General features: G+C 35.8%; 1 protein-coding gene and 1 non-coding gene across 2 annotated transcripts in view; both read right to left on the bottom strand.

The window, feature by feature from the left end:
* Window positions 1-22,552, bottom strand: part of Dock4 (dedicator of cytokinesis 4) — a 437,995-nt gene that overhangs the window by 386,530 nt on the left and 28,913 nt on the right. The window lies entirely within an intron of this gene.
* Window positions 13,839-13,942, bottom strand: LOC113196846 (small nucleolar RNA U13). Its single transcript, XR_003302610.2, has one exon. It is a non-coding gene; the product is annotated as a small nucleolar RNA U13 (small nucleolar RNA).

Raw genomic sequence — 22,552 nt, forward strand, 5'->3', positions numbered from 1 at the left:
GCTTCTACCAGTCACTAAATTCTTATTTGTTCCAGACTTAAGTTTAAAGTTTCTGAGAAGGGAGGAAGTTTGTACACTGAGAAATAACTTAAAATTTAACAAATATGATAGTTACTTGGGATTTATACTACAAAATGAATAGAATGTTATCAACATATCAATTTAAGTGGTTAGCTGAATAAAACTTAGCTCTGAATCAGTTCATGACAGTATCTTTGGATTCTAGCATGTATGCTTCTTCATCCATTCAGCTATGTTATGGGTTAATCTGGTGGACCATTCTGGGAACCAACTCATTATTTATAACATTATTCCAACTAGAAAATTAATTGCCAGTTCCAATACAGAATGTGGGATGTGTGTGAAGGACACATTATCCTAGCAAAACAAAAGTATCATCCTCCAATTTCTACCAGCCATAGCTATTGAAAAAGCCAGCAATGTGTGCAAAAAATCATACTAGGTACTATGAAAGACTAAAAGCAGAAATATTTTAGTGACATCAGTATCTAGATTAAGAGCTAGCAATAATAAAAAATGGACTACTGTAATAGAGGTGGAAAAACTTTCTGTAGAAATATTTTAATCATGTAGCATATTTTTAATATTTTAATGAAAAGAATAACCTTTAAATGACACCATATGTAAAGAAAGTCTAGGATTGAGAATGATGATAATCACTAATCAAGAGGCTGCTGCTTTCAAAGCTAAGAGCAACACCTCTGCACTCCTATGTTTTTGCACCTGATTTCTGAAATACTGATTAAGGTTAAATTCTATAATGATGTTCTAATGTCCTTCTGGGTGTAAATAGTAAAAAGTATTAGACAATTTCCCCTTGTGTGAATAAAGATGGCAGTTGATACATAAAGCACTGTCTACAACATAGGAAGACTTCTGTTTTCTGCTGCACAGACTAAAACAAACACCAATACTTTATCAATGAGATAAAGAATATCCCAAGAACGAACACTGACTCAGGATGAACAAGTACATAAAGAATAGATAGCTCACATAGCCCCTGGTATCAGGACTCCTCCTAAAGTATTTCCCATAATGTCAATATCCTCTCTACTGACTTCCTAAGAACAAGATCTTTCACTACCACTTCATGCCAGGCCAGAGGCATGCAATAGCAGAAAGCGTACTTAAGGACTATTGAAGCTGGTGCAATACCTTGCTATACTTCAGATTTAAAACAGGTACAGAGAAGAGGATGGATGAGACAGTATCATGACATTTACACAGCACTGTTACATTTCCCAAACACTTTAGTGTATAGCTTGAGAGTCTCTTATCCAAAATGCTTGGAACCAGAAGATTTTCAGATTTCAGAGATTTTCAGATTTTAAAATACTGGCACACATTGTATTGGCTGAGCATCTTGAATCTGAAAATTCAAGTGCTCCGAATCTGAAACTTTCTGAGTATCTCCAATGACTTTGATAAGCAAAGCTTGTCAAATAGTAATGACTTTGACATTATTATTCCAACTTAACAATGAAGAAAGTGATAAGAAAATTGATAAAGCTCACAGAAGCTAAACTGGTAGATCAGCAATAACATTTTTAGATTTTACATGACACTGTCTCCCCATCAAAATGACCTCTCTTACCTAACTACTTTTAAATGCCATCACAAAACATATATGCAATAAGTAAAAACTCCTTTTATGTATCCCTTTCACAAATAATAATAATATTTTTAAAGTCTATACCTTGAATCCTAAAAATTTCCTGAAAACATCATTAAGGATTAACTTAATATGTCTCAGATTAACCAGAGAATACTATGAATTTGAACTCTAAGTCCTCCCCATTTTTGTCATTCCTCCTGAATAAAGGCATCATGTTGAGTAGTATTAAGCCAATGTAAAAGAATAATTTTACATGGGAGGTAACACAGTTTGCATTTATCTTGGTATCAGACAAACAGAAATCACTACTTATTCTCATAATCCATCTTAATTTAAAAAAAAATGTTTGTTGGGTAACGTTCCATTTAACCAGTATCATGATAATGCTATAATGGCCAATGAGGGGGTTTGACAAGACTTCTCCTGTCCGCATATTGTTAGACAGTGTAAATTGCATAGTTCAAAAAGATGGGTAAAAGCATGCATAGTTAAGAGTGACTCTTATATGGAACCTTATTAGTTTCAAACAAGTGCTTCTGGATTTGGGACAACTGCCCCATCAGGACTTTTCCAGAGGCAGCCTGCACTCCAGACCATCACAGTGCAATTGAACTTTCTGTGATATGGTAAGGCCCAACATCTGCACCATCTACTGTAGTAGCCATTAGGCACATATGACTTCTGAGCACTTATAATGTGTATAGGGCAATGCAGAAATTAAACTTTTAATTTTATTTAAATTTAATTAGATTTAAATGTAATTTAAACGTAAGGAGCCACATGTGGACAGCAAAGCTTTAATTTAAATAAGGACATCAGTCCACAGGGGAATCATAGCCCAGTTAGATTTCATAGGGCTCACAACCTTGAGACTACTAAATATAATAAAAAGAACATGGGCTTTGTAGGCTGACAAACTGGGGTGTCTTACCTAAGCAGTTCAACCTGGCCTCTTACTTTATTAAGCCTCACCTTCTATATCTCTGTAAAGGGAATCTCAGTGCAAACCTCAGGATGGCGGAAAGGACCTCCCCTCACTGTGGCTAACACACAAGACATGCAGTAAACAACAGTTTCTCACCCCCCATCCTCCCCTATGCTTTCCAATCCAAAAGAACTATGCATGTAGAATTTACCAGACACCTAAGGAATACAGTTTCATAAACAATCTCTAAAAATATTTGAAATTCTAGAGGTAATAAAAAGTTCACACTTGGGCTTGTATTTTAATTTGATAAAAAAAAATTTATGGCATCAAAGAATTATAAATTATATTCATTGTTTTTTAACATTTGGCTGATACAACTATATTAATGGGTTATAAAGCTAAAACATGCTTCTGTCTTAGCTCACAAAGCATGATGGACTATAATAGAGACTATAAAAACCACGGAAGATTGTTTAAATTAATACTTTATATGTCATCTCGGAAAGTAGCAGATTTGAACACTCCCTCCACTCTTGTTTAAGGGATGAGCTAGTCAGTATTGTTTTAGTCTAGTGATCAATAAATGTTTGCTTAATCACAAAATTGATGGAATTCAAGAGTAAGTACTGACCTTCTTAATTACATACCTAACTACAGAGACTATTAAAAGACTGTACACACATATAGAAATTATTAGATGTATTTATCTAACGTTATTTACAAAGAAAGTAGACATCCACCTTAATATCCTATAACATTAATATTATATATAGATATAGGTAAGCAAGCATTCCATAATACGTTTACATTATATATGTATGTAAGGAATGGTACAATAATTCAATGAATGTTATGTTTAAAGTAAGAAAAATTTATAGTAAAGAAATAAAATCTTGAAATTGTACAGTTTGGTTTTAATTCTTAAATTTTTTTAAAATTAAATTATTTATTTTGTTATACATGATGGTAGAATGCAATTCATTTCATATTACACAATTTTTCAAATCACTGATTGTATACAACTTATTTTCATTCCATTTGTGTCTTTATACATGTACTTAGGGTAATGATGTTTCATTCCACCATCATTCCTACCCCCTTTCCCTCTCTAAAGTTCCTCCATTCCTCCCATGCTTCCCACCCCACCCCGCCCTGCCATCCCCATTATGAGTCAGCATCTTCATATCCAAGAAAATATTTGGCCTTTTGTTTTTGGGGATTGCCTTATTTCACTTAGCATTATATTCTCCAACTCCATCCATGTACCTACAAATGCCATGATTTTATTCTCTATTGCTGAGTAATATTCTATTGTGTATATATACCAAAGTTTCAGGATCCATTCATCTACTGAAGCGCATCTGGGTTGGTTCCACAATTTAGCTATGCTATAAACATTGATGTGGCTGTGTCCCTGTAGTATACTGTTTTTAAGTCCTTTGGGTATAAATCGAGGAGTGGAATAGGGTAGGAACTGAACAGACACTTCTCAGAAGAGGATACACAATCAATTAACAAACATATGAAAAAATGTTCAACATCTCTAGTAATTAGAGAAATGCAAATCAAAACAACTCTGAGATTTCATCTCACTCCAGTCAGAATGGCAGATATCAAGAATACAAACAACAATAAATATTGGCAAGGATGGGGGAAAAAGCCACACTCATACATTGCTGGTGGGACTGCAAATTGGTGCAACTACTCTGGAAAGCAGTACGGAGATTCCTTGGAAAACCTGGGATGGAAAGACCATTTGATCCAGCTACCCTACTCCTCAGTTTAATTTTTAAAATTTAAAAGTACATACGGGAAAAGTTTTGAAAAAAAACGGTTATACCTTTGTTCGATTTTTCTTGTGCTTCTCTTTTATAGTATTTGCAACTCCTAAATAAAATGAATTATACAGTTTTGACCTAATTTGCAAGACTTTTAGTTTCAGAAAATGTTTGCCAAGTTACCAGTTATATTTCCATATATGGACAATACTTAGGGCATGCATTTATATTCCAAAAGAATACTTGAACAGTCAGTGAAAACATTTGGATCTCCCTTATTCATAAATAAGAAATATCCCTTTTATTAAAACTAACAGTATCAAATACTGAAAAATTTAAAGAAACTATCACTTTTAACATACTTAGAAAAATTCAAAGGGTTGCTCAATAAAAGTCTTCAGAAATCTTTTATAACAAATGGAGGAAAACTATTTTTTAAATGGCTTTTCAACTGTTCAGTTATAAACTGACATTTCTCAATCTCCTGACAACACTAAAAAGCATCTATTTTCATAAATATTTCTTATCCATTCTCATTTACTATTACTACAGTGTAAGGTTCACACTTGATAAGATTCAGCCCAGTTTTACTAAGTTACTATAACTGAAAGAAATGGCCTGCTCTGTGTTGGTTCTATGGAGGATATAAAACAAGACAAAGAGGGAGTTGGCCGAAAATTTATCCCTGTGAATCTAACCAAGTTCCTTCGGTATATTCTATCTATTGGTATATTGCCACAAGCATGCCCTGCTAGAAGTATGGTACCTTCTCTTGGAATGATGGTCCAGCAACTTTTAAGTCTACACCATACTACAAATTACACACCCCCATCACCACAGCCCCATCCCTTGACTAGGGCTGTCTTTTCTTCTTCCCCTTCCCACCCCCCATATCCCTATTTGAGTATTTAGCAGGTAGCCTTCCATACCCATCCCTTAGCCCTTCTCATTTCTAGTCAGTCAGTCTGTGTCTGTCTGTCTGTCTGTCTGTCTCTGCTGCATTTCCACCACTACCTTCATCACATCACTCACTACCTTTCTCAAACACATACATGACCCAACCAAAATCCTCAGTCTGACAACTAAGGTCCTCCATCATTTGATCCAACATAAGTTTCTGACTATTTCTTTCCTGCTTTACTAAACAATCGCATGAATTCCAGATCAATGATCCTACTTCCTCCTATTAAAACATGTCCTGTACTTCTGGATTTTTGTTCTCTTGTTTCCCTGACAATGATGTCCTGCATCTGTCAGTCTTACCCATGTACTCAGACATCTCGCTCACATAGTTGGCCCTCTGTATTTGCAGGCCCACATCCATGAATTTAACCATAGATGGGAAAGACGGGAGGGAAAAGAACCAAGTGTGAACTGTATATGTACAGAAATTTTTTACTTGTCATTGTTCCACAAACAATACAGTACAACTGCTATTTACATAGTATTTTCACTGTCTTAGGTATCAAAATTTAATTTAAAGCACTAGAGGTAATTTAAAACACTTTATCCCACTGTTCTAGATGTGGAGCACCCACTTGAGCAACAAATATGCCACTAATGGCAATTTTTAAATAATTGTTGTGTTTGTAGAGTTCTATTCTTTTGACCACAATAATAGTGAATTATTAGAGTTTGAAATATTTTTAAATTCACTGTGAAAATAGCATAAACTTTACTACAAAAGTTACTTTTACTAAATGTTTGAACAAAATTTTATGTGCATAACTGCTATGCAACATAAGAAATACATTCCTGAAATTTCTAGAACTAGGTTATTGCATGGAATGCACTATATTTGCAATTATCAGTGTTCTAAAAGAGCTGTCCTATATATAAGGCCCTGGGATAACGTAGACCGCATAGTAATGTGTAGTGCCCTGCACTGACAAACTTGAACACATTGCTACTTGTTGACAAGTTCTGACCTGTTTCCATACTCAAAAAAAAAAAAAAAAAAAAACTAGAGAAAACACATTCTGAATGCTTGAGGAAAATAAGGAATTTGTTCAAATATTCCAGCCCAGTACATATTTTTGAAGTATTGATGCCTGATATAAACAATCTATGCTATTCTGAAGAAACTAAGAATGAATTTGAAATACTTTAGTATAATTGAGTTTAAAACATTTTTACGCATTTTTATGTTCTTCAGTTATCGCATGCTATCTTCCTTAAGAAATCACTGGTCGAGCAATGAAGATTTGGGTATATTTATAGCCAAAAAATGTAATGTTAAGAAATCATTTCTAGGAGGTAAAAAGTATTATATATTCTTGCATTAATAATGAATGAGAAGACAATATTGAAGACAAAGGTTTTAAATTTTATCCTCTAGTAAATATGAATCAAAAGTTGTGTGTGAAATTTGATGTTTGAAGAATATTTGACAGTAGATAAAATGATTATCAGATATTATGGACACAATTCACTGAAATAATTTTAAGAGGTAAGCCCATAAGATTTGGTTGTAAATTCTCAACACTGTGTAGAATAGTAGGATATTGCTATAACTTTGACTTATATTGTGGAAAACATATTCAAGAAGGAAACAACTATGATCTTTTGCTTGGAATGAAACTAGTTCTACAAATGCTCAAAGTGGTAAAGAATCTAAAATTACACTCCAAAATTACACTCTTTTTTTTTTTAAATCTATTCACTGGTTATGACTTGTCAGTACACATGTGAAATATCGTATTTCAAGCCACAGGCACTGAGACTACATAAGTTCCTTTGAAACCAACAACACTATCAAAAAAAAAAAAAAAACAAGCAGGAGGGCTGTATGGTTACCAATTTGATATGAATAATGAAGTTCTCACTGTAAAGTGGTTATACGTGTCTTTGTTAGAATAAACTACATACAGTACAATGTAAGCATTTTGCAAACTTCAACAATAGAAAAAGGCTAATGTGCCTCAACTAAAGGTAGTAGGTATCTGCAACAATTTCAATGGTGGGATGAATAAACATGACTGGTTCATTTCTGAATACTCCACTTCTATGAGAACTAAAAATTGGTATTGGCCTTATTCACTTACAAAACATAATTGATATATTTAGTAAATGCGTAAATTATTCACAAATCTGTGAAGAAAGACAAGAAGGATCTCATTAATGTGTTGTATTTCAAAAGAGATCAGCTTAGCCTACCTAAAATGATGCATTGAGAACCCATGGGGAAGGAAGCGACTGTAACACTCCTGGACTTAGTACTATATAAGATGGTATCAGATTTGACATGAGAAGGCATATCATTCTCAAACAGCAAGAGCAACAATAATACCAGAACAAACCATACCATGTGAACCAAAAACATATTGTCAAAAAATGTATTATAACGCTTTATTTGAAGTGTTTTGCTTCTTTCCTCCAAAAATCAATTATTGAACAGGTCATGAAAGGCACTTCTTTACATATTGTGTAATGTATGAAAGGATATCATATTTGCTCAATATCCTACTTATAGTATATATTATATATGTAAAAGATATTATACTGTTCCCATGTCTTCCTTACAGGACAATCTGTATTTTTGTTCTTAATGATAATAAAGGATGTATACACTCTATATTATAATTTCCAAACTATTTTAATGTATCTGGGTCAATTTCATTAAAATCTTCACAGAATTGAAAATGTGGGCTTAATGGGTTAACACATATGGGAGAATATGTGTACATGATATGCAATTACTATACCATGTTTTTTAAAGTTTTTTCCATATTTTATTGGTACATTATAGTTGGACATAATGGTGGGATTTGTTGTTACATATCTGTCCACACACACAATATGACTATATATAATTTGGCCAATGTCATTCCCCAGTATTTTCCCTTTCCCTCCTAAACCATGGTTTATAAGGGACTTGAGCACCTTCAGATTTTGTTATATAAGGGGTGTCCTGGAACCAACCCCCCTTGGAAGCCAACTATACACAACATCCTCCCCCAGAAGATTTCATCTTCCCAAATCACAATTCCCTCCTTCCACTTTCTGCAAGATAAAATGTCAATTTGTTGTAATTGTGTACAAATTCTCTCCTTGGTCAGGCTGTAAACTTCTACACAATTGAGCATATCATACTTATTAGTATCCATCTGTCCACCTCAGTGCACTGCAGTCCAAGCAAATGCTCCATAAATATCCAACTCTGTGACTCAGCTCATCTGCAAACGTAGGTTCTAATTGTGCCTCTCTCAAAAAGGCTTTTGTGAATATCGAATGAGACACTAAAATGATCTCTACAAATAGAGTTGGTAGGATAATATAACCAGGAAAGCAAAAGTACTTTCACGCTGTACCAAAGAACCAAACAAGCAACAGCTATGATATTGAGCTCCAAGGGTTTCAGAAAGCCACCGGGAATATAAAAGCAGCAAAGACCACTCAGAGACACCTGTAGTCCCATCTACTTGGGGAAGTAGAGGTGGAAATATCACTTGAGCCCGGGAGTTCAAGACTAGCCTGGGCAATATAGCAAGATGACATCATCATTATCATTATCATCATCATCATCTAAAGAAAGAGAGGGAGGAAGGGAGGGGGAAAGAAAGAAGAAAGAAAGGGAAGGAAGAAAGGAAAGAAAGGAGGGAGGGAGACTGTGACCACTCCAGGTTTCCAGGGGATTAGAGGTGAAGTTTTCCCAGGAAAGTGGGGCTTGAGAAGAGCCCTAAGGGAGGAGCCAGAGGAGCAGTAGTGACAAAGAAAGTCTACAGTCTACGGAGCCTGCTCTGAAAAGTATCCTAGTATCTATAATAAATCATCAGGGATGTGCACGTGGCAATCAGAGGTTACACAGAAATCTCTGAACAGCACTGGGTGGTCTTCTTAAACAGGCATCACTGTTTCCCCAGCCAGAGGTCAGTGGCCACTGCAGGAAAGAAAACAGAATGTTCCTCCAGCAGGGAACAACAATTAATTTGCTAAACTTTAACCTTCTATACACTCATCTTTCTAAAGGACTTTACTTGTGCTTGGCTATAGCCTCTATTAAAGATTCATCAGTTTGTATCTCACCACTTTTTCCTGAGACTGCAGGCTTAGCAAATATTTTCACAAGCTAACAAGGACTCTGGGCTCTGTGAGGCAGGACTTGGGGCCTACCATCAGGATCACCCTGTGCTCCTTTACATTTTTTACTCAGGTAAATGTAGACATTTAACTAATATTTGCAGGGGGGGGCAGAAAGAATTACAAACTCCAATGAGTCTTCATATTTTCATAATTAAGCTAACCTGAAAGTCGACCTGTGCAGAAACATTTTAAAAACAACAAATCTCCTACAACTTCCTTTTCTATTAGGAGATCTAACTGGTGATAAGTAGTCTTCAACTACTCGTTAAAGAACATATTTCCTATTAACTACAGAAGTTCAGTATAAATGAACAGAAAAAAATATGAACTGGTAAACTTGTTGTGCTGGTCTTAAAAACTGAGTAAGACAGATTTCTACTGCAGAATCCAAGTAGGAAAATTTCACACTCTACCATATAACCCAGTTGTTAACAGCACCAAACAAGACCCACAGTAACAGAAAGGAAAGATAAAAAGATAAATACATCTTTCATGTCTGTCATGGAAAACCCAATAGAAGGCTATATTTCTTATAAATTCTAATTAGACCAGAAAGGATAATCAGAAGATTTTCTTTGATCCTGTGATCTATCTTTATCGTACTATCAACTTGTGAAACACAAAAGCAGCTTACTAGTTCGGCATCCCAATTTCAAACAGAAAGTCTTTTAGGGGTAATAAATAAATAAATAAGTGAAATCCTCTGCTACTGTCTAGAGTGGTTGGGCTAATTTACCTGATGAAAGGGATGCTTTATTTATGAAAGGAAGATAGGGGTAGATTACACTCTCCTGGGGATAACCTGAGCTCTGGAACAGTCTCTCTAGACCACTTAAGTAATATCAATAGTTCACTTATGACATTTACCCAACTTGGCATAACAATTACTTTGTCACAAAGGTCCTCTAAAGATTTTGTTTCCTTTTTTCCTTTCTCCCACAGTGACTCTAAGAAAACGATGACAAAAATCCAGCATCCTAAGCATCCTAACTAAAGAATATTCTAAACTCACAGCTGCTAAAGCCCATCCAGACTGGCTTCAACTTTCCAAGATTTTAGGATCCAGAGGACAGAAATGAGGGTATGTTATTAGTATTAAGGTTGTTAAAATGGCTAGTGAAAAAAGGTATCAGTCCTTATTATAGCTTACACACATATACACATTATTTTTAAAAATGTGTAGTTAGGTCATTTTCTTAAACATCACAATTTTTATTTTGTATGTTCCCAACAAGTAAGTAATTCCAAAGGGTGTGAAACCTCATTTATCTGGCATCAAGAGAGCAGAGCTCTGGAGGAGTGGTTTCCTGAATAACAAACACTCTGCCATTCATTTGCCTGGAGTGGAAATGTTGTCTCTGCCTGCCAGCACTCCTCCCCCCAGGGGCCGCCCCTCCTCCACTCTGCAGAGCTGGGGCAGGCCTGTCACTGTGGTATCCCACCTTGCCTCAGGAAATATGGACCCAGAGTGGACCAATCTTGGTCATCATCCCCCTTGGATACAGTGGTACATCTAGAAGTAGGCATGTGACCCAAGCAGGACTTAGAATTTTGTGTGTGGACATTGAAAAGAAGATGGTCTCTCTACTTTTTCCTACCTAAAAGCCCCAATCATGTGAGTTGAAGCAAAAGCAACAGAGTCATAAGAGAGTCCATTTAACCTCTTGGTTTCTGCTTTGCCCCCAAATCAGCTCTGCCCCCGCACCACTGGTTATATGAGCCAACATTTTCAAGACGGGTTTTCATCACTAGCAACTAAAAGAATACTGGTTCATAAAAATGTCCAAAGTTCATCTGAGTAATTGACCTAGTGTTCAGGGAAACCTTCCCAAAATAATTGCATGCATCTCTACCATAGTTTAAAAAGAAAGAAAAACACAGCCATAGTAAACACAATTTAACCTTTTCTTACTGATCTAGTCACCTATACCAAAACATATGATGTTCTCAAGCATTATTGAATTATCCAAGGATGCCTGACTCCATTAAAGAGGTAAACACTGCTTTGTAACATTTCTTTGTTCATTATGTTGTCAGCAACATAACACTCCCTGAGTGGGAGGGTCAGATGGCAATTTCTCCTCCCTTGTAGCTGCTGCTGTACCTACTGCCACATCCTATAACAACAGGTAGCTGTTTTCTAAATGAAAATAATCATTCGCCAAAAAGAAGTAAGTTAAGAAATCCCAAGCTAGTTATTGTAAATGACTAATCACATCATATTCTTGTCACACAAAGAAGAGAGCTTCACTCAAATGTTATAAGACAAATAAACAAAAAGAATGGGGTGGGGGTTGCCACTCCAGTGTGGCTTAACCCACCAGGCATTCTGCTCTTCTCCCACCCTCCTCATTCTTCTCCCAACATGCTCCACTCTTATCCCTGCCCTGGCAATGGAGTCCCTTGTTGCACGCATCCATTAACGGCCACCCTCTTCACTGGGCTGTGAATCCCCTTTCTCACAGCTAATTGACTTAATTTCTCACTTCCCAAATATAACTTCCTGGAAGAGAATCTGGCCCAGGGCTTCTTTTTGAGCTAGACCAAAATCGTGCCAGTGTCAGCTGATGGATGGCTGTCTCTGGGTTGTATGCCCACTCCTGGCACAATTAGTGACAGCCAAAGAGAGGACCCATTGATTTACTTATTCATTATTTATTTATCTTACTTTCAGCAAACATTTGCACAGAGCTTAGTACAGGCAAGGCAGATACTTTCTAAGTACTTTACAAATATTCATTATATAGTTCAATAAACATGATGAACCAAAGAAGTAGGTATACTTATTATCCCAATCTCATCATATTAGGATTTTCCTGCACATCTTTAGTGGTTACACAGCATATGCAATGCTCTTTAAATATACACTTTTGTTACTGTTTTAAAAATCTACATATAGCCATATTAATGAAATACATGCATAATAAAGCTTTGAAAAACCGAATAAATAAAACTAATCTTTCTTGTTATTTTCCTGTCTTGCCTGAATTATTTGCTCACTCTGTGCCAGAAATTAGTATACTAAGTGTGCACTACTTCATTTATACATGCACACATGCACAGAATCTACAATGACACTCAATAGATTGATATCCTTTCTCTCAACAATCTGAGGAGTCACCAGAAAGCCCGTCTCGTGCTCAGTGCTTACACATAGTTTTAAAACTCTTTCTGGAGCATTAAATATCCCAGCCATTGTGCTTTGCTTCATTTAATGTCCATCACCCATCCTGAGGTGGAACTGTCTCTTTTTACAGATGAGGAAGCTAAGATCCAAACATTTAGCAAGTGACAAAATATTAACCCTGGTCTGAGTTCCACTACACACTATTCAGAAACTTTCACTTAATGGTGATAAACATATTATTACAACCACATGGGATACAGAACTATCCATTAAGAAATAAAAATTCTGTTATCTTTCTAAATACTAACATCAGCAGAAACTGTTAATATTAAGCAGAATATCAACATGGGCTTCAGTCTGTGCCTAGAAACAAACAAACAAACAAAAATGTCCACTGCATGTCTACAAAGGGCACATATAGTGGGTTATAAAATCTAAGATAAGAACTATTATTCCATTTTGTTCTCTTGACATGTAAATATAAAGTCATATCAATTTCTCAAAGTGATATAAAATGGGAAAACCAAGTATGTATCTTTCTCTGAGAAAATGAATTAACCGTAAGGGTACATTCTGTTAGACGCAGATCAAGGTAAATGAGAACATCCAGGAATCACTTAATAACACAAGTTGATCAAAGAAAGCTGGTGCTTAAACATGCTTTTCACACTTCTCACCTGGTGCCTAGGCTTGGAATACCTTGAACACCCCCAGTCCTCCTTCAGGAACCATTTCCCTCTGGTATCTGCTGCACTGTCACAATCCTAGGAGCACCACTGCTGCCACTGAGGAGTAAGTAAGTGCCAAACTCCCTTACCATTTCTGTCATCTCTCTTCTGTTTTGTCAAGAGGAAAATCACATGCTGCCTTCTTTTCCTTCTACTTCTAAACACCATATCTATAAGAAGCAAAGAGAGTCAAGAGCTCTTTGTTTTGGGTAGTTATTTGATTTTAGTTATACACAACAGAATATAACTTGACGTGTCATCCACACATGGAGTATAACTGCCTATTCTTGTAGGTGAACATGATGTGGCATTGTCTTGGGAAATTAAAAGGCATGTTTTAGGGACAAGATAAATGAGTTAATGGAACTATGTCATGAAAAAAAAAACAGTGCCAGGAACAAGCATTTTGTTTTTCTTTTCATAAATCACTTTTCAAAGGCGCGATTGGCATTAAAAAGCTAGACATATTTAGTATATACAACTCAATGAGTTTAGTAAGTGTACACACATAAAATATTGACTACCCAAAATTTTCTTCTTAATCCTTTCTTTTTTTCCACATTAGATGGGTAACGTGCCAATGTCCTAACAAGGTTTACTGGAAGGCATATCACATACAACAGCATAAAAAACCAATCATCAGGTTTATGAATCAAAAAGGATCTCTTCCTAACTCTTTCCATATTACTATTTTTGTGTGTGTATGAATATGTGTGTGTGTGTGTGTGTGTGTGTGTGTGTGTGTGTGTTGATTTAAGGAATCTCTCTGGAAAACTTAAACATTTACTTGGGTCATATCTTGTTACTGGAGGTGTCTTCAGATCCTACAGTGTACTTTAAATCAAATCCTTTAAGAGTGGACTTGACTTTAAATTTAAAGTTCAGTTCCCTCAAGAGAATAAGATGTAGCAATCCAGCTAAACCCCTTAAAGTTAAAAAAAAAAAAAAAAAAAAGAAAGAAAGAAAGAAAAGAAAAATTTGACCTCGTCGGGCTGTAAGAATTTCCTTTGTTTTCAAGAATGGCAGTTTCATAGAAACATACGTTAAATGTTTAAAGTAACTTCTTTTAAAGTAATTGCTTGGAAGAAGAAATTCTGACAACTGCATCTGTTTTAAATTCTCATTACTTTATTGAAATCCAATGTATATTTGATAGGGAAGGACAGAGAAAAAGCCATGGCATGGTTTATAATTTCCAAAGTTCCCTTTGGACACGTCTCCAATAATTTTCAACTACAAAGCTTTCGTCATTAGTAGACAGAACTCCATTGGGTCAATGGCATATAGGGCTGGACCAAAGTCCCAGGATCTCAATTAAGAGATGTTATTTTTCAGGGAACAAAACTACAGCACATGGATCAACCTCTTGTCTCCCTTTTCCAAGTTCTTCCAAGGAATTTTTAAAAATTGGTGTTGATGCCAGAAGAAGAGCAAACATCCTCCATCTGCAAGTGGAACAGAAAAACAGAAGCAGGTGGTCAAGCAGCTAAGCTGGCAAAGCTTCTGGCCAGGGGCCGGACGGCCTGGATTCAGACTTGGCTGCAGTCACTCATGACTCTCCAGTGCACAGCTGTATGGAAGCCAGTCCTACCTTGATAAGAAATGTTTGTGAAAGACAAGGCATGAGAACACTCAATTTATTATAGAATCCACAAATTCCATAACAGACATTAGGAAATCAGCTCATTAACTTAAAATGTTTTCAGCAAAAGGAGAAGCAAGAAAAACATTTAACAGGAGGGGGTCACATATACTCAAGGAATTTATTTTAAGTTATCAATAACAAAAACTGCAATCTCACATTCTTATGTGAATAGCCATCTTTTCTACTTTCTTTTCAATGCCTGTGAGTCTTTGTACCGTTTCTTTAAGCACTGGTTCATGTCTGAGTAAAATTTAAGTAATTCAATTGACCACTCTTCGCCTACTATTGCCTCAGTTAAAAGCAAAATGTTCTCTTAAGATCTTATTTAGTCTTTTAATTTAAAACTTTGAATTATTGAATACCTTAACGAGTTTTATAAAATTAAGACTCCTTGACTTTCTCCTATGCCAGCAGAAAACCCACCAGTTCTTTCTCACTCTCTATCTCTAAATAACAATTATCCTATCTATTACCTTAGATAAATGTATATTTATCTGGGTAAAAATACATTTACTGTGTAAAAATGCAGTAATGATCACAATTACATCTAAATCAAAATTTGAAAAACCTATTACTTTTTAGGATCATTGAATCCACCACATATCACATTTTCCAGTATAAAAATACTATTTCCCATGAGTATTTAAAATATTTTGTCAGTTTGAACTAAAATTTATCAGGTACTGAACTAACTAGTAAAATATATTCATATGTATATGTATGTGTGTGTGTGTGTGTGTATGTGTGTGTATATATATATATATATATATATAAAATATGTATATACACATTTATACACACACACATATATAAATATAAATATGTATATGTATATAAAGTTATCAGTCAAGGTTCTTTTTGGTTTTTTTGTTTGTTTGTTTGTTTTATTTTTGTTTTTGTTTTGTTTTTTGCTGTACTAGGGTTCAAACCCAGGGCCTCACACATGCCAGGAAAGTTGCTGTAGTACTGAGCCACATGCCCAGGCCCTTGATCAACTTTTAAACTGCCTTTAAACTTTGTTGTAAAATGATCTAGAAGTGAGTTTTGAAAACTCGTTAAGGTATTCAATAATTCAAAGTGCCTTCCATTTGGCCTACACGAAAGGAGAACTAGATATTTTCTACCTTATGTCCATCACTCCCATGCATGTTCATCTAGATTTCAAAGTCCAAGTCTCAAAGTCACTCACCTCAGGTGACCTGCTATCACACTTGCAAAAAGCTCCTTTAAAAACATGGTTAAACAGTACAGGGAGATAAGGTAAACCCTGACCATCACTGAAGAACACTTTTTAATTCTATTTATAACTATATTTGTAAATCACTGAAGGGGAAAATCAGGTACATCTGTTGTCCCAGTTTGGGTCAGAAATCCATGAAAAATTGCAATTCAAGCATGGCAGACCTCAAACGGAAAACATCAGCACCCTGTGTGGTCTTTTGTAAGAAAGTACACATACACTTGTATTCTCACTTTTACTCCAAAGTTAGTTTTCTAACTGGTACCAACACAACCTGATGGATGAAATTTTAAGCACAAAATTTAAAGTGTCATTTAGAACAAGATAATTTCAATCTCTGGAAGATTCAATTAAGAATTACAAGAATTTTACAAATATTTGATTTTTTTAAAGAAAGAATTTAGTATGGGACAAGGTATTATAAAATTTTTTCTGTGGTTGACTTGCAAAATATCTGAAAAATAGCATGCCAATAGCTAAGGGAGGCAGAAGTAGGAGATGAACATCAATTATGCATTTATGGACTATCCCAGAACTTTGGTGTCAATCCCTATTCTTCTGTAGCCTTTGATGAGACTTTTAGCCTCTATTCCAAAGTTGAAACAGGTCTGAAAGAAACAAGAACTTGAATTTTTCAAATGCAAAAACTACTGATTATAACTGAAAAGAGAGGAGACAAATCACCTACAGGCTCATTCACCAGTCTAATTCAGAGAGATGACCACCACTGGGTGGGGCTCACCTACACAAGCATGCAATAGAAGCTATTAGTGTGAACAGTTGAGTAACTCAGCTATGATACCATAAATTCCATGAGCAGTTTTTCCTGAAACCAAGTTTCTTGGGCCTCTGATTTATACATGACCACTATAAATTCACTTGCTACCATCTCCATTTCCATAAGCAAAGCAAAGGCAGAAAATTATGAGGAGGAAAGAAACTGCAAAAATAGCCAAGAAAATTATAAGTGATGGTCTGAAAACAAATAGGAGAGAAGAAAAGGCAAAAAAAAAAAAAATTAAAAAGCACGCACAGACGCAAAGATGCACAGACTCAAAGAAGGAAACAAATTTAGGATTATTTATCATAGGTGCAAACTTGTACTTATCACAGTAGCTTCAGAGCCACACCATATTGCAGAACAAGCATTGTCTTCATAATGATGGCCTTGCTTAACTACACAAAAGATTAAGCTACATTCACAATAGTCCAAGAGGGAAGGATATTAAACATCTTTTACAAAAAAATTAATTAGGGTATTAAAAGACTTTCAGTATCCAGAAAACCTGATGATATGCTCAAGTAATCCAAGAAATCTTGAAGTAAAATGTCTCTCCATAAATAATTATCAAGATACACAAAATACTGTCACCCAGGGCCACAGCATACTCAGAACTAGTACATATGTGCTTTAAAGAAAAAAAAAAGCCTTTCTACCACAGTAATCCAGTCAGATATTTTACCTTATAACCACTTCTATTCATTTAAAATGTGATTTAGCAACATGAAAAATTACTAGTCATAGTAACAAAAAAAAAAAAGCTAAACTGACATGAAAATGGTTCAGAACCACTTTCACTAAACACCCACAGCTTACTTTCAAAATCCTGGTAAATATATTCTAGTCTAAATGTTAAAAAAGCTTTCACAGACAGTTCTGACCCTCCTTCAAAGCACAGACATTTCAGAATCATGCTTCAATGGCTTAAGCTCTGCATTTTCCTATCTCATTGGCAAGGCTGAATGGTTCCCTTCTGATATTAATTTTCCTCTTAAATGAAAAAAATAATTAACCTATTTCCCATAAAGAAATAACTAATGAAAAGAAAAATGATGAAAATGAATAGTAATAAGAATTTTGACCATGTCATATTTTATTTCACTAAGTATAATCCATGTAAACAAGTATTTTGCCTTGTTTTATATTTAACTTTTTTCTTTTATCTTTACTATATTTAATCCATGGAGGGGGGAATCACATAATGATACACGGATGTAAGTTATAAGGCATAATAACACAATGGAACACACCAAATGGACCACAGGATTTGGTAGCTAGAACTTGACCAAAATCCTGCATCTACCTAAGTACCATCATCCCCTAGTCCATCCCCCTGATCCTCTAAGGTGTCTTCTTCACATACACATTGAAATTTTCTCCATATTATTATAATTGGAAAAGACATTTCTAATATTTCAAGGATTCTTTTAGCAGCCTTATTATAGTTGTCTAGGACTGCCAAAACAAACTGCCACAGACTGGTCAGCTTGCACAAAAGAAATTCACTTTCTCACAGTTCTGGAAGTCTAAAAGTTCAAGAATGAGGTGCTAGCAAAACTGGTTTGCTCTGAGGCCTCTCTTTAACTAACAGACGGCCGCCCTCTTGGCTGTGTCCTCACTTGGTCATCCCTTGTATCTTGTTGTAAGTCAAATTTCATCTCAAAAGGACACCAATCAGACTGGATTAGGGCCCACCCTAAATGTCTCATTTTAACTTAGTCACCTGTTTAAAGGCCTCTATCTACATGTAGTTCTATTCTAAAGTACTGTGTTAAGACTTCCATATATGAAAGGGGGGTGGGGGACATAATTCAGCCAATAATACTGTCCAAATGAAATTTAAAGCAAATATTCCAGTAAGTTTTCTGTGCTACGCATCTTGGGATTCTTTTTTAAAAAAATTTTTATTCTAATTTGTTATAGATGACAGCAGAATGCATTACAACTCATGTTACACATATAGAGCAAAATTTTCATATCTCTGGTTATATACAAAGTATATTCATACCATTCGTGTCTTCATACATGGACTTAGGGTAATGATGTCAATCTCATTCCACCATGCATCTTGGGATTCTTCAGAGTAATTTAAGGAAATATCTTCCACCCAGAAGGCAAACATCCCACCTAGCTAGAGAAAATACCTTCAAAAATACTTCTGAAATAAGAAAAGTGAGACACCTTCTTCTTGATGGCCGAATTTAATGCACCAGCCTCTCTGTGAAGGTCTGGATTTCTCTAGGAAGGGATTTTGACCAGATCTCTCAGAGGGTGTGTCTTCTTCTCCTAACAGAAAGTGAGCCACCAGAAGCATATGACCTCGGTCAAAGGCCAGGTAACCCATCTCCCATGTAAAGAGAACCAGTGAATTTTTGAAACTCAATGCCAGTGTTAGAAACAGAGGTAAAAATCTGGGCAACTGTTCCCTTCAAAACCAGGCAACACTATTACTTAAAATTACAGAAATTCAAGTTTTCCAGGATTCATCTTCTGCAACAGAGATTAATTCTTGACCAATCTGTCATTAAATAGAAAAACCATAACCCTACATGGTATATGATCCTGTTACAATAAAAATACATCAAATACATAAGTAAAAATTTTAAAAGACAGGAAGGCAATGCCTTAAAGAATAATAATAGGTTATTTCTGGTATAAGGATTTTAGAGAGATTTTGGTACTTTTTCCCTGCTTTTTTGGTATTTCCAATTTTAAAACTATAAGGCATTAAACTTTATTTTCTGCTATATGATGCACATGTAAAAATGACACTCTGTTATAAAGAAAGATCTCATTAGTATATCAGACCCCAGAGGATAGTCTCATATCTGAACAAACTAATCAACAAGCACACATGTGACAATCAGTGTGATCACATGGACATTTATCATTTCCCTGATGTCAAACACATCTGGCATGTCAACAGCCCAAAGGCCAACCAATGAATACGCAAAATCCAATGCAATCCCTCTGACATTCTATAGGTTTGCCTGATAAGTGTCAGATTTTACAGACATTCTGTCCAAACACCAGAAAGGAAACAAAGTAGAACAAAGCAGGACTTCCTTCATGCACTGTGTGACAAAGAAATAGCAAAAGGAGATGACTCCCAGCCCCCTCCCCAATTTATAATTGCTTTTCCATGTCTGAACACAACTGTTTCAACTAGAGGGAAGGGGAAATGTCACTTCCGGACAATAGCCCTTGTTGTACCAGATTATTTTCCATTGTCTCTTTCTAAAGGCTTAGTGGCAAGTCAGCTGTTTTGTAGGCAGCAGGCCCTCTTATCCTGGTTCCCTAAGGAATCATTTCCTAAAGAGATTAATAACAGAGCCAAACAGAAGTGGCTTTGAAGCCTGCACTGCTCTTTTAAAGGCAGTCAGCAGCTAGTTTGAAAGGGTTCCACTGGGATCAAGTCTGGTTTCCAAATAGTTGTTTGTTAGGCAATATTTAGGAATCACCTGCTCCCAAAGGGTAGTGCACACTCAATGTGCCATCAAGAACTGCAGGAGACCACGGTCATGGCTATACCAGCTGAGGGAAAGCTTGGAAATGCCCAAGGCAGGAGCTGCCCCAGCAAAAACCCACAGTCAGACATTTTCACTGGCCATTCCAAGTGGAAAATAGCCTTTGAGAAAGGCTACCTAAGCAGCATTATGTCCAGTTGTGCACTGACTAAAACAGATAAGGCAAGAAAGCCAGGAGTCTGTGCAGCCTGACACCCGTGGGGTGCTGACAGGGCCAGGAGTGTGGGAGGCAGTGGGGAAGACTAGACCTCCTGCCACAGCCCTAGGCAGGTGATCCACAAAGATGCCTCAGAGAGGACCCTGCGGCCTTCCCTTGCAGGTTTTTTCCATCCTCCTCATCTCTCCCCACCATCCTCCTATGCACCAATTCTATCCAGATTCTCCACCTTCATCTTGCTCTGCAATAGCCCGCCAGGTATGATCTGCACCACAGCCTGGACCATGCCCACCCACTCCGAGCCTTGACTAGCTGATGACCTCTGAACTTCCAGTTGACTGTAAGAGTCCATGGCATCCCATCAGACAAGGCCATACAACCTGAGAAGATACTTATCACTAAAAACAGAAATTGTTCCACCAGCCCCATTTGGAAAAGACCGCCACCTTCCTCAAGACACACTCTACCTTTACTGGCTTGAGCTGTGTGTTACCAAGAGCTTTCGTGGTTCAGAAACTCATTGAACTTGCTGCTCAAATTTAAGGGTCAGCTTCTGATGACCTATGACAAAGAGAAGTGGTGTGGGGGTGTCATCTTGCATAAAACCACAAGATCCCTTCATATTACTTTTATCTAGGAAAAGGACCAAAAACTCTTTATCACCACAAGAACCGCCCCCAACACACACCAACACAAATGCACACTAATATGGGGAATAAATGCAGGCTTTTAAATAATAATAATAATATTTAAAATGACTATTTTAATTAACAGTTCTCACCACCATCATAGGATAGTGAAAGGTACAATTTCCAACACCTCTCCTTCACTCTGACCTCAAATGGTTCCAGGGAATCCACCCTGGATTTAGGTTTTAGGGCTTCCTCTCACTTACATTTTGCATTCCCAGAAGACTAGTTCCTCATCGTCACCATATGATGCTTTATCTCACTGCTTTCTAAATTATTTTTGTTTGCAAGCCTATTAAAAGATTTATGACAACTATGTTCTCCCTTGTACATTTTTAAGTTGACATCTTAATAATATTTTTCATTGCAATTTTAAACAGTGAAAAACGATCTACATTTCCAAGGCACTGAATAATAACACTTGAAAATTAAACTAACATGATTCTCTAAAATGTATCCACCTGAATCAAGACATCAACTTGCTTTTTACCATTACACATGAAAGAAAGAACCTGAAATAGTGTGGGTAAAAAGACTTTATTTTTCTTTATTCCTTATATTTATCCTTGAATTATTTCCAATGCACTATCCTCACAGATTTTTATCTTTATATAAAGTAGTTTTTATGTTTGAACATTTTATTAGTCATTCTATCATGTATCTTTGTATAATAAGTACAACGATAATTGGGCCATTAAAATTTTTTTATTTGGCATTAATGATGGAAAGACATAATAAGAAGTAAGTTTATTATAGATGCATAACAATGAAAATTGTTACATGTATATAAATATCATGGTCATAGGAAACAAAAAATTACACATAAATATAAATATTTTATGATCAAAAGAACTTTTTAAAATACAAATGTTAACTTTTAAGTTTCTTATGACCATAAGACTCAAATTACTTGTGTATCAGGGCTGATTTATATTTGTTGTCAGTTTTATATAATGGATAAAAACATAAATATTAAATATTCTATAACTATTAAGAATAAAAATAAGCTGCTTTAAAAATTCAGCTCATAATGAGACAGATGAGGTACTTTTGTAATTAAATTAGGTATGTATAGAGGAATATTTCTAAAAGAGGCATAAATTTTATTCTTATCTGACCCATCCCCTCTTTTAATCTAAAAGCTGAGAAAACTTGTTCATGCAAGTAACTACATGGAAATTTAAGTTTGCTTTAATAATTTTCCTCTATAGTTTGAATTCCTTCTGGGATGTAT

This window comes from Urocitellus parryii, chromosome 3 (genome assembly GCF_045843805.1).
Source record: "Urocitellus parryii isolate mUroPar1 chromosome 3, mUroPar1.hap1, whole genome shotgun sequence".
Lineage (NCBI taxonomy): Eukaryota > Metazoa > Chordata > Mammalia > Rodentia > Sciuridae > Urocitellus > Urocitellus parryii.